Consider the following 12,808-nt stretch of genomic DNA (forward strand, 5'->3'; position numbering starts at 1 on the left):
CCATGCAGTTCTGCTTAAGCTCTTATCTCCCCGATTCCTGTCCCACTTGAGTTCTGTAACATGCTGCTTATCAAAGAACCTTAAGAGATGATTACCCCTACTGCAGGACATGTTTTTCCTAATAGACAGTTACCCTCCCTTGAAACACTAAACTCTATTCCAAAGATAAAGAGGGTAGAGGCTGGAGAGATGACTTCAAAGGTTAAGAGTACTGGATGCTCTTCCAGAGGACACAGGTTCAATTCCCAGCTCCATATGGTGGTCCATCTGAAACTCTACCCCCACCCCCAGGACTGAACACCTCTTTTGACCTCCTCAGGTACCAGGAGTGCATGTGCTGAACACACATAACTGCAGGCCAAACACCCATAGATGTAAAATTAGTAAGTTAAATAAATACATTAAAAAAAGAAGGTAGCTCATGTCTCTGTTTTTATATATGTGTTTATAGTACAAACATTTAAAGGATTTTTTGGCCATTACTACTTCTTTAAAAACAAACCAATGAGTGCCAGGCAGTGGTGGTGCACACCTTTAATCCCAGCACTCGGGAGACAGAGCCAGGAGGATCTCTGTGAGTTCGAAGCCAGCCTGGTCTACAGAGGAAGATCCAGGACAGGCACCAAAACTACGCAGAGAAACCCTGTCTTAGGGGGAAAAAGGAAAAAACAAAACAAAACAACAACAACAAAACCCAGCAACAACAACAACAACAAAACAAATGAACAATCAAGTTTTTCAAGATCCTTATTTTAGCTAGGGTTAGATAGGAGAAAACTCTAAGCATTTTTTAAGATTTATTTGTTTGTTTGTTTGTTTGTTTGTTTATTATGTCTACCGTGTTCTGCCTGCACACCAGAAGGGGCACCAGATCTCATTACAGATGGTTGTGAGTCACCATGTGGTTGCTGGGAATTGAACTCAGGACCTCCGGAAGAGCAGCTAGTGCTCTTAACCTCTGAGCCACCTCTCCAACCCCCAACTCTAAGTATTTTTAAATTGTCATTTTGAAAACCTACTTTGAGGCTTAGACATCTTAGTGTTTATAGAACATCTTAATGTGTTACATTATAGTGATATATTTCAAATTATTTATCTTTATTTTAGTTAAAAAATAATACTAGTATAGCCGGGTGGTGGTGGTGCACGCCTTTAATCCCAGTACTCGGGAGGCAGAGCCAGGCGGATCTCTGTGAGTTCGAGGCCAGCCTGGGCTACCAAGTGAGTTCTAGGAAAGGCGCAAAGCTACACAGAGAAACCCTGTCTCGAAAAACCAAAAAAAATTAATAATAATAATAATAATAATAGCAATCATAAATGCCAAGCTTTAACCTGTTCAGGGTGTCTTATAAACCGAATGCCTCATAAACACAAATAAAAAGTAAAAGCTTTTCCTAGCAAAGAACCATTTCAAGGTACCTGTTACAATAACTTAAACCTTTAGTAAGTAATTCATTTAAATTTGATTAGGAAAACAAATTATTAATGTACTTCGCTGTGTTTATAACTGTTAGATAGCTAAGATATATATGTTTTCTGTAATTTAGATACAGCCTCCTGAGCTTTCATTTAAAATTACCTCATTAAAATTGTTTTCTGCTGGGTGGTGGTGGTGGCGGCGGCGGCGGCGGCGGCGGCGCACACCTTTAATCCCAGCACTCGGGAGGCAGAGGCAGGTGGATATCTGTGAGTTCGAGGCCAGCCTGGTCTCCAAAGTGAGTTTCAGGAAAAAGGCACAAAGCTACATAGAGAAACCCTGTCTCGAAAAAAAAATTGTTTTCTAAATTTTGTAATAACAATAATAATGTTAAAATTAAGTAATGCTGCAAACATTTGTTAAAAATACAGTTAGAACTAAGTTAAAATACTATAAAGGTTATAAAATGTTTTAAGGTTAATTCTATACCCTGAGGTAAAATTAATGCTTGATTTTCTACAATTTTTGTTTTTATGACAGAGTCTCCCTATGTAATCCTGGTTGTCCTGGAACTCATTCTTAGTCCAGACTGGCCTCGAACTCACAGTGATCTGCCTGGCTCTGCCTCCCAAGTACTGGGATTAAAGGCTTGCACCAATACACTTGGCAAGTATTGATGTTTCTTGATGTATTAGTATCTAAAATATTCTATAGTACAATTAGCTGGGAATAAAAAATAATTAAACAATTTTTGTATTTTACTAATAAAAAAGGAAACAATACTTCAATGACTCCTTCAGAAGTCCCACTTCCAACCATTTAACATAAGTCAGATAGTTCATCGAGTACAAATAACTGTATGTATGGGAGAAAATGCTTAGTCAATTTTGTTAAAAATATGTAAACTTTGGTTATTAGAAGTGTTTCTATTATTAGAAGTGTTTCCATTATTCTATTTGGTATATTACAAGTGTTCATCTGTGACCTTACTCCATTAGGCCAAATTATGTTAATTACTTAATTTTTAGGTATAGCAATCTATATTACAGGTAAATGTTATGTCAGACACACGGGGCATTTAAAAAAAAAATATCCGCCGGGCAGTGGTGGCACATGCCTTTAATCCCAGCACTCGGGAGGCAGAGCCAGGCGGATCTCTGTGAGTTCGAGGCCAGCCTGAGCAAAGCTACACAGAGAAACCCTGTCTTGAAAAACCAAAATAATAATAATAATAATAATAATAATAATAATTATCCAATCCAGATCATAGTGGCTAGTAGTGTTGCTATGATCCAGGAATTTCTTTCTTAATGGTCTTTACCAGCTATTCCCCTCTCCTGGGTACTGTCCTGCCCACTCCTCATCCTCATCTACCTCAGATCCTAGGAATGAGCTTCCTAGCTACAAAAGACCTTAAAATATTTAATAAATAATACGAGGCCCCTACATGGACAAAATGTGATGCTTGGCCAACAGAGGGAACCTTGAACAACAATTCCTAAAATGGCCGGGCAGTGGGCACACACCTTTAGTCCCAGCACTCAGGTGGGAGAGCCAGGCTGATCTCTGTGAGTTCAAGGGCAGCCTGGTCTACAGATCGAGATCCAGGACAGGCACCAAAACTACACAGAGAAACCCTGTCTTGAAAAAAAAAAAAGAAAGAAAGAAAGAAAAGAAAAGAAAGAAAAGAAAATTCCTAAAATGAAGCTGTGTCTGGCTGTGAACAAAATCTCTTGAAATGAAACCATGTCTGCAGAGCCTGATTAGAATCTCATTACTGTGGAGAGAGTGGAATTTTATAGGTTCAGAGGCTAATTACCTTATTGGGCTACTTCTAGCCCTCTGGAACAGTGGTTTCTTGCTCACCTCTGTGTTGGAACTGACATCTTATGACTGAATAGATAAAGAGCTTTTGGAATCTATTAACTTAGCAGGCCACTAGCTTCCACCAATCCAAAAGCCAAGAATGCCATCAGAGGGGCTGGAGAGATGGTTCAGTGGTAAAGTGCACAGACTGCTCTTCCAGAGGATCTGGGTTCAAGTCCCAGCATCCACATGTCGGCTTACAACTGTGTGTGACTCCAATTCCAGGGGATCTGACACCCTCACACAGATATGATGCAGACAAAACACCAATGAACATAAAATAAAAATAAAAAAGAATGTCATCAGATACATCTTGGTCCTGTAGGAAAGCTCCCCCATTTCACTGTCCCTGTCTCTCTGATGGACCCACCAGTGTATTTTAAACTTGCTTTGATTTATGACTTTCTTTGTTCTATACAACTATGAAACTTCATGCTTCCATGTTAGGACATGGAATTTGGGGTGTCTTAAATCTGTGTTCCCAGGCCACAACCACTCAAAATGGCTCCAAAATAAGCTATATTTTATTCCCTTAGATGGAGGAGGGGGTGGGGAAGAGGAGCAGGAGGAAGGGGGGGAGGAAGCCCAACTGCTGTTGCAGGGAACTAGAGTTCCTAGCATCCACACCTGGAGGCTCAGAGCCACCTGTAACTCCAGATCCAGGGTATCTGATGCTCTCTTCTGGCCTCCAAGGGTACCAGGCACACATACCCATAATTAAAATAAAATTAATCTTTAGAAATTTTTGTTAAGTATACTTTTAATGTTTCATTGTTTCAACTTTTACTAACTTATGTTTATAAGTGGGAAAAATGGTCATTGAACACTTGTTTAGAATGATTTTTAGAATTAATTTGAAAGTTAGACATGAACACATAAAAGAAAACCCGGCCTTCTGATCTGCAGCTTTAATATTGAAAATCTTATTTATTATTATTATTATTATTATTATTATTATTATTATTATTATTACTGTGTGTATCTATGTAGTGCAGGTGCGTGCATGCCACAGTATGTGTGTGAACATCAGACAACTTCCGAGATCTGTTTTTTTTTTTTCTATCCACAGTGGTATCTAGGACTTGAACACGGGTAATCAGGTTAATTTGGCAAGCTTCTTCACCCTCAGAACCATCGTGCCTGCCTAGGAACATTTTTTTTTTTTTTAAACTGAGACAGGGTTTTATTGTGCAGTCCCGGCTGGCTGAAACTATGTAGACCAGGCTGGTTTCAGACTATGGAGGGTCCTCTTGTCTTTGCCCCTCCAAATGTTGGGATTAAAAAGTGTACACTACTACACCCAGCCTTTATTTACTTGTTGTGTTTTTTTGTTTGTTTGTTTTCTTTCTTTTTTTTTTTTTTTCATTTCAAGACAGGGTTTCTCTGTGTAGCTTTGCGCCTTTCCTGGAGCTCACTTGGTAGCCCAGGCTGGCCTCGAACTCACAGAGATCCGCCTGGCTCTGCCTCCCGAGTGCTGGGATTAAAGGCGTGTGCCACCACCACCCGGCTAACTTGTTGTGTTTTTATACTTATTTATTTAGTTTTGCGTGTATGTGTGGCCACACACATGCTATGATCCTGGTGTGAATGTCAGGAAGGCCAGAAGGACAACTTGCAGCATTCAGCTCTCTCTACCATCTGGGCTCTAGGGAGTAAACTAAAGCTCCTAGGCTTGGCAACAAACACCTTTGCCTGATGATTATTCTCAATTATTTCACTGAGACCTGAGAACATAAATTTTTAAAAAGAAGGCTTTTTTTTTTTTTTTACAATTTATTTATTTATTGTATGTATGCATGTGTGCCATAGGGTGTGTGAGGAAGTCAGAGGAGAGTGGGGCCAGTCTGTTCTCTCCTTCGACCATGTGGGTCCTGGTGATAGAACTCGGTCATCAAGCTTGGTGGCAAGTACTTTTACCTGCAGGAGCATCTCCATGGCCCAGAGGACTTAATTTCTTTTCATTTTCTTTTTCTTCTTTTTTGTTTGTTTGTTTGTTTTTGTTTTTCAAGACAGGGTTTTTCTGTGTAGTTTTGGAGCCTGTCCTGGATCTCGCTCTGTAGTGGACCAGGCTGGCCTCAAACTCACAGAGATCCACCTGGCTCGGCCTCCAGAGTGCTGGGATTAAAAGCGTGCGCCGCCACCACCACCCGGTTAATTTACTTTTCTTAATCAAGTGGCCCTCTGAATAGTCTTTCCTAGGCTTTAAAGGGACATTTAAAATGTTTTCTGCTGCTTGCGTTGGGAGCAAAGGACAAATGTCCTTCCACCCACAGATCTCCAGAGAAACCAGAATGTTAAACACACAGGATCGTCTTTCCAATGGGAAAGATGTAAAACCTGTTTTTCCATCCAGAAAGCTGAGAATTGGAAGTGAGTAATAGCCTGGTGATCTGTGTTATCTGTTGGGTCAGGCCATATTAAAGCTCCTACAACCAGGCCTGGAGGTGGCTAGTAATCTAAATGGCCTTTATACCCAGGGGCTCCCCAAGCTCCCTCAGCCAGGACCAGAGATTCCTAATTACTAAGTGACCCTTACATTATCTGTGTAGCCAGAGGCTCCCCCCAAGCTCCTACAACCAGGAAACAGAGGTGGCTAATAGCCCAAATGACCTCTACTCTATATATATGACCATGACTACACCAGACCCCATTTAGGCCCTTAAGCTAGTACAGGTAGCTTAATCCAGAAACCATCTTCTTGGAAGAAATGACATGTACTAGTCAGGTTTTGTTGTAATTATGTTTCCTTGCTTCCTTGTGTGCTGGGGATTTTATTTCACCAATTTTTTTTTTTTTTTTTTTTTTTTTTTACAAATTATACTGTGTTTAAATTTATTGGGAATAAACCGCCTGGCATCAGATTCCCTGAAATCTTGATCCAGATTCACAAAGTCAAAGTCAATCTCACCTCTTCACAGTTCACTTCCCTGTCTACCAGGTCCCCCTTGTGTTTGTTTGTTTAAATTTTTTTTGTGTGTATGGGTGTTTTGCCTGCTTATGTGTCTATGAGTCATGTGCATGCCCATATTCAGAGGCCAGAAGAGGCTGTCAGATCCCCTGAAACTGCAGTTACAGATGATTGTGAGCCAACCCAGGTCCTCTGGAAGAACATCCAGTGCTATTAACCACTGAGCCATCTCTCCAGCCCCCAAAGGGACATTTTAAGAACTCACAAACCCAGTCCATTTTATGAGACGTTTTCAGCTGTACCACAGAGTTGGCTTTGCTGTGGTATTCTCAATTCTTGTTTTGGCTGGGCACTTTAGAAGGGAGGTGTGGTGGTTGGAATGAAAATGGTCCCCATAGGCTCATAGGGCGTGGCATTGTTTGAAAGAATTAGGACAGGTGGCCTTGTTGGAGTAAGTGTGGCCTAATTGGAGGAAGTGTGTCATTGGAGGTGGGTTTTGAGGTTTCACAATCTCAAGCCAGGCCCAGTGGCTCACTCTCTGTTCCTGCTGCCTGCCAATCCAGATGTGGAACTCTCAGCTCCTTCTCCAGCACCATGTCTGCCTGCATGCCACCATGCTTCCCACCATGACGATAATGAGCTAAACCTCTGAACTGTAAGTCAGCCCCAATTAAATGTTTTCCTTTGTAGAAGTTGCTGTGGTCATGGTGTCTCTTCACAGCAATAGGACACTGACTAAGACCGGGGGTGGGGGGGGGTTGGGGGTGGTAAGCTGGTGACACAGGAGCAACAGCTGAGGCTCACGGGCACACCGTAGACGATGGTGAGACCAGAAGTGAACCCTGGCTCATCCTAAGGGTTCTTCTCCCCGCCCCCCTCCATGCTGCCCCTGGTGAGTATTCTGAGTTAAAGACAGTCTCCTCTTGGCTTCTGGAAGAACTGGAAAAAGGAAGCAGGCCTTCTTTGAGGCCACTGATGGTGATGGCAGAAAAAGTCCACAAAATACACTCCAAGAAAAGTTAAAATTCGGCCTATGGGAGCTGGAGAGATGGCTCACCGGTTAAGAGTGCTGGCTGCTCTTCCAAAGGTCCTGAGTTCAATTCCCAGCAACCATATGGTGGCTCACAACCATCTATCATGGGATCTGAAGCTCTCTCTGGCGTGCATGCAGACAGAGCACTCATACCTAAAAAAATACATAAATAAATAAAAGACAATTTAAAAATTCAGCCTATGATTGAGTCACCACCCTCACCATAATAAAAAAAAAATCACCATAGGGATTTGTTTTCTTCTTGGCCAAACTTGGATTTGTTTGCTTGTTGTTTCAGAGGTCTGTAGCCTTGAACTTTGTGCTCAACTGTGACCTTAAACATCTGACCATCCTGCCTCTACCTCCTAAGTGTACCTGGATTTATGTGGTCCTAGGGATGGAATTCAGGGCCAGGCAAACACTCTACCAACTGAGCTATATCCCCACCAAATTTGGAGTTTTGTTGGGTGGCAAAACAAGCAAACAAAACCCACAACAGATTGCTAAGCAATCAGTTTAACCTTTCCATAAATCAGAATGCCTGCTCAGAGCTAATACTCTCTCTCTCTCTCTCTCTCTCTCTCTCTCTCTCTCTCTCTCTCTCTCTGTGTGTGTGTGTGTGTGTGTGTGTAAGCACATGCTCATATAAGAAAGTAAATTTATATCAATGAAAGTAAGTGTGTAATATTCTACCAACTACAGATTCCTTAGGAATGCGAGTATCTTTTGTCAGGAAAAAAAAATCAACAGTGTAATGTAACAGTACTTGGAATTGACCACTTAGGTCAATTGGTGTTGGCTTCGGAGCAACTTGCAGCATGGTACAGCATACATAAAGAGCTTTATAATAAAGGTCCTGTGAGTAAGCACAACATGGCAGAGACCTTGTGGTGGTTTGAATGAGATCGGCCCCCATGGACACTTACATTTGAATGCTTGGTTCCCAGTTGGTAGAACTATTCGGGAAGGATTAGGAGGTGTGGCCTTATTGTAGGAGGTATGTCACTGGGGGTGGGGGTGGGGGGCTTTGAGGTTTCAGAAGCCCACACCGTTCCCAGTTACCACTCTCTCTCTTTCTCTCTCATGCCTGTGGATCATGTGTGAGCTTTCAGCTACTGATCCAGTGCCATGCCTGCCTGCCTGCCGCCACGCTCCCTGCCGCGATAGTCATGGCCTCCCATGAGGCTCCAAATTAAGTGTTTTCTTTTATAAGTTGCCTTGGTCATGGTGTTTTGTCACAGCAATAGCAAAATAACTAGGAAAGACCTGGAGGTAGGCAATGAACACAAAAAGGCAGTATCGGGGAACCGGGGAATCCCAGCATTTGGGAGGTTGAAGCAGGAGGACTGCCATGAGCTTGAGGCTACTCTAGGTTGTACAATGAGTACTAAGCAGAGAGGGGCGCACAGTGACATCTTATCTACAAAAAAAAAAAAAAAAAAAAAGCAACAAATCAATGTCTTCAAAGGAATAAATCCCCCCTCTCATCTTTACCAGGTCAACCAAACACTCCGGTATCTCCGGGACTCTGTCGGGAAGTGGAGGCAAAACCATGATTTAGAAACTGGTCTGAGCTGCCGGGTGGTGGTGGCGCACGCCTTTAATTTCAGCGTTCGGGAGACAGAGGAAGACGGATCTCTGTGAGTTCCAAGACAGCCTGGGCTACAAAGTGAGTTCTAGGACAGCCAGGGCTACAGAGTGAGTTCCAGGACAGTCTCCAAAGCTACACAGAGAAACTCTTGTCTCGAAAAACCAACCAAACAAACAAACAAAAGAAGAAGAGGTGGAGGAGGAGGAGGAGGAGGAGGAGGAGGAGGAGGAGGAGGAGGAAGAAAAGAAAGGGTTCTGTCTCAGAAAAGAAAGATAAAAGATAAAGAAGGAACTAAAGTAAACCTGAATCTCTGTTTGGCAGTTCTGAAGATGTGGGTGCGGGGATCACTTCCGCCCTAATTTCCAGATTGCCTACTCAGGAGAGTCCCACTCTAGTCTGCAGTGAGGGCTTGAGGATGCTGTTACTATCACTGTATTTACCTTGCCTGGAACTTTGTAGATCAGGCTGACCTTGAACTCAGAGATCCGCCTGCCTCTGCCTCCCGAGTGCTGGGATTAAAGGCGTGCGCCAGGCCTAGCCATGTTTTCCATCTTAATATATGTCCATTTAACAAATTTATTCTTGGAACAGAAGAATCAGGCTAGGAAAGCCTACAGATCTGGATCAAATCAAAGCTTGTGAAACAGTTTCTCTAAGAACTCTTTCACTGTGCATAAAAGTTTTCCCTGAGGGGAAATGGCCACTTACGGGGATCCTGTCCTATTTCAGGCATGCCTCAATGCTAACAGCCCCCTTAAACGGAACCTAACCATCTTCTCTACTTAATCAAAACAATTCACGGGTGCACTGCTACTTCGGACCACTCAGAATAAGTCTTGTTCCTTACAGCCAACCTTTTCATATGTTAAGAGTTCTCATGACCCCTGACCTCCAAATGATGCCTTCTCTGGCAATAAGACAACTATTAGTCAGGGTTCTCTGGAGGACAAGGACTGCTAGCGTACACGTACTACAGGGGATTTACTGAGACGGCTTACAGGAAGAGGTCCTGGCAGTCCAGCAATGACTGTCTCACCCTGGAGAAGCTGAGAATCCCAGAGCTGCTCAGTCACTCAGGCTTCAGGTCTCAGCATTTCCAGTCCGGTGCTGAAGACCTCGGGCATTCCCGGAGGGCCAATGGTCTTCGGTCTCTGTGGGAACCTGAAGAAGCTAGTTCTAACATCACCAAAGGGTTACCACAGCAACAGGACGGAAGGACTCTCCAGAGGAGTGAAGGCAGACACTCGAAAAGCAGTCTCCTCTACCACACACATCCTTTTATCTGGGCTGACACCACATTTCGGGTGGGTCTCTCTGTTCAAATAATCTGATCAAGAAAACTCCTGGCAGGCGAGCCCAGAGGCACGCACATCAGTTGACGCTACATGCCATCAAGATGACAACCAGGAGGAACCATCACCGTGACCTATAAAACGGCTCCTGCTGTCTGACCCAGTAATTCCAGTTTGTAAAATATGTCAAGTAGGAATCGCTCAAAATTAGGAGTAAACTTGTACAGTTCATGTTATACTTTCCTTTGCACAACAGAGAAGAACTTAAAACAATCCTAATCCCCTAAAGTTAAAAGCAACTAAACAAATGATGAGCATCTCACCCGATGCTTTTACTGAAGACGGCGTGTGTAAAACTCTTGTTTTCTCTGAGACGGGGTCTTCCTACATAGCACAGGTTGGCCTCGAATCGGCCTCGTAGCTCAGGCCGTAGGCTGGCCTGAGACTTATGATTTTACTGCCTCCTGAGTGCTGGGATTGTAGGCATGTGCTGCCATAGCTGACCTGAGAGCTAGCTCAGGTGGTGTGTGAGCAACACTGTATGGAGAAACCGAACGTGGGGCTGGAGAGATGCCTCAGCAGCTAAAGCATGCTGCCTGCCCTTCCAGAGAGACCAGGTTCTATTCCTGGCACACACACATGGTGGCTCACAACCATCCATAGCTCCAGTCTCACAGACTCTACCTTCTTCTGGCCTCCACAGCCGCCAAGAGTGCATGTGGTTACACAGATACACATACATGCAAGACCCCTAAACACACACACACACACACACACACACACACACACACACACACACGAATGGAGTACAACTATATAAAAGGATTCATGTGCTCATATATCAACCAAGTCCATATCAATTAAATCTGCAGTCTTCAGAAGCCTTCGGCTGGGCAGTGGTGGCACACGCCTTTGGCCAGCCGATCTCTGGGTTTGAGGCCAGCCTTGAAGCCACACCTTCTCCAACTCACATAAAACAATGAACTTACATCGGACCCACAGATGTACCCTTCTGTTTTTAACTCTGTCCTGTGTGTCTCCTGTTTGGAAATAGCCTGAAGAGGACAAGACAGTGAGGGTCAAATTCAGGAGATCGAGAACGATCTGCAACTGACCCTAAGCCTCCAACTCCCATCCCTAACCAGTTTCTATTCTTCCCATGTTCCTGCCTCCGTCCTGGTTCCACGGGCATGTTTGCCCTCTTTACAAACTGCACCTGGCTTGACAATATCTTTGAAGGGCTGGCCAGACACTAGTCAGGAAGGATCAGCCCCAAAAATCTGATATTTCCTAACTTCACAAAGTTTGTTTTTAGATTATATGTGATGGGGGGGGGGTAGGTCTGTCTAAGTAAGAGACGGGGAATAAATCGACCAGTAAATATCTAGTAAGATAGATATGAATAGTGTGACTAATAGAGTAAGAGACCATGTCTGAAAGGCTAGTCAGGGAAGAGCTTTGAGATAACAATTCTCTAATACAGAACCCAAGGATGAGAGCCAACCACTGAAATTGTAAAAACAAGACAGAAGACAGGGAGCAAGCCATGCTTGTAGAACTGGAAAGGGACTGTGGCTGGAGGGTCTCCAGGGGCTGACCACACCTCAGCGTGGGTAGAAAAGAGCCTGGAGAGGTTGTGAACAAGTTACCAACTACACGTGGAGCTGATACAAGGGGTTGCCAAAATCTGACTTAGATTTTTACTTAATTATTTTCTGTCAAACTGGGGGTGCAATTTGGGGTTTTGTGCATGCTAGGCAAGTGTTCGAACACTGAGTTACCTTCCCAGCCCCTGGTTCATATTTTTATTTCTTATTACTTTTTTTTTTTCCCTCTTCTTCTCGGAGCTGAGGACCAAACCCAGGGCCTTGTGCTTGCTAGGCAAGCGCTCCACCACTGAGCTAAATCCCCAACCTTCTTATTACTTTTATGTGTTTATTTGTGCGTGTGCACGTGTGGAGGTTACCGGACAGCTTGCGGAGGCTGGTGGGCTCCCTCCACCAAGTGGGCCTGGGGGACAGGCTTGGCAACAAGCTCCTTTACCGACTGAACCAGCTCATGGGCCCTGATTCGTATTTAAAATTTTTCGTTCAGAGTGCAGAGAATGACTTATCAGAAGGTCAAAGCAGGGTCAGTAGGCCAGTAAAGAAACTGATGTACTGGCATTAACTCGTGGTATGGTTTTGACGGCACCTAGGTCAGGGAAGAAAACAAGTTATGATAAATTCATTTATTTTATGTGTGTGTGTGTGCCACGTGTGTGCATGGAGCCCATGGAAGTCAGAAGAGAGTAACAGATCTGCTAGCACTGGAGTTAACAACCACCATGTGGATTCTGGGAAATGAACCCAGGTCCACTGCCAAGAGCAATGAGTGCTCTTAACCACTGAGCCATCACTCCAGCCCCATGAGTTATAAACATCGAAAGGAATGTTATCAGTCAAACAAAAGCCAAAAGAAATGAAAAATTAAACCCAAAACAGAACTGATATTTATATCTTCTTATCCTAAAACAATGAAGAGTTAGTACCTGGTTTCCTTGGAAGACACAGCAAACAAGAACATATTCTTTCATATCTGATCCTAAAATTCGCTTTTATGGCCCCTCAATTTCCTCTTGACACCAGGGTACAGAACTGTGACCCCTTACCTTCTCTCCAGGTGGCTAAACATTAGTGAGCAGCCTAAAGTAGCGATTCGC

This window comes from Peromyscus maniculatus, chromosome 9 (assembly GCF_049852395.1).
Source record: "Peromyscus maniculatus bairdii isolate BWxNUB_F1_BW_parent chromosome 9, HU_Pman_BW_mat_3.1, whole genome shotgun sequence".
Taxonomy (NCBI): domain Eukaryota; kingdom Metazoa; phylum Chordata; class Mammalia; order Rodentia; family Cricetidae; genus Peromyscus; species Peromyscus maniculatus.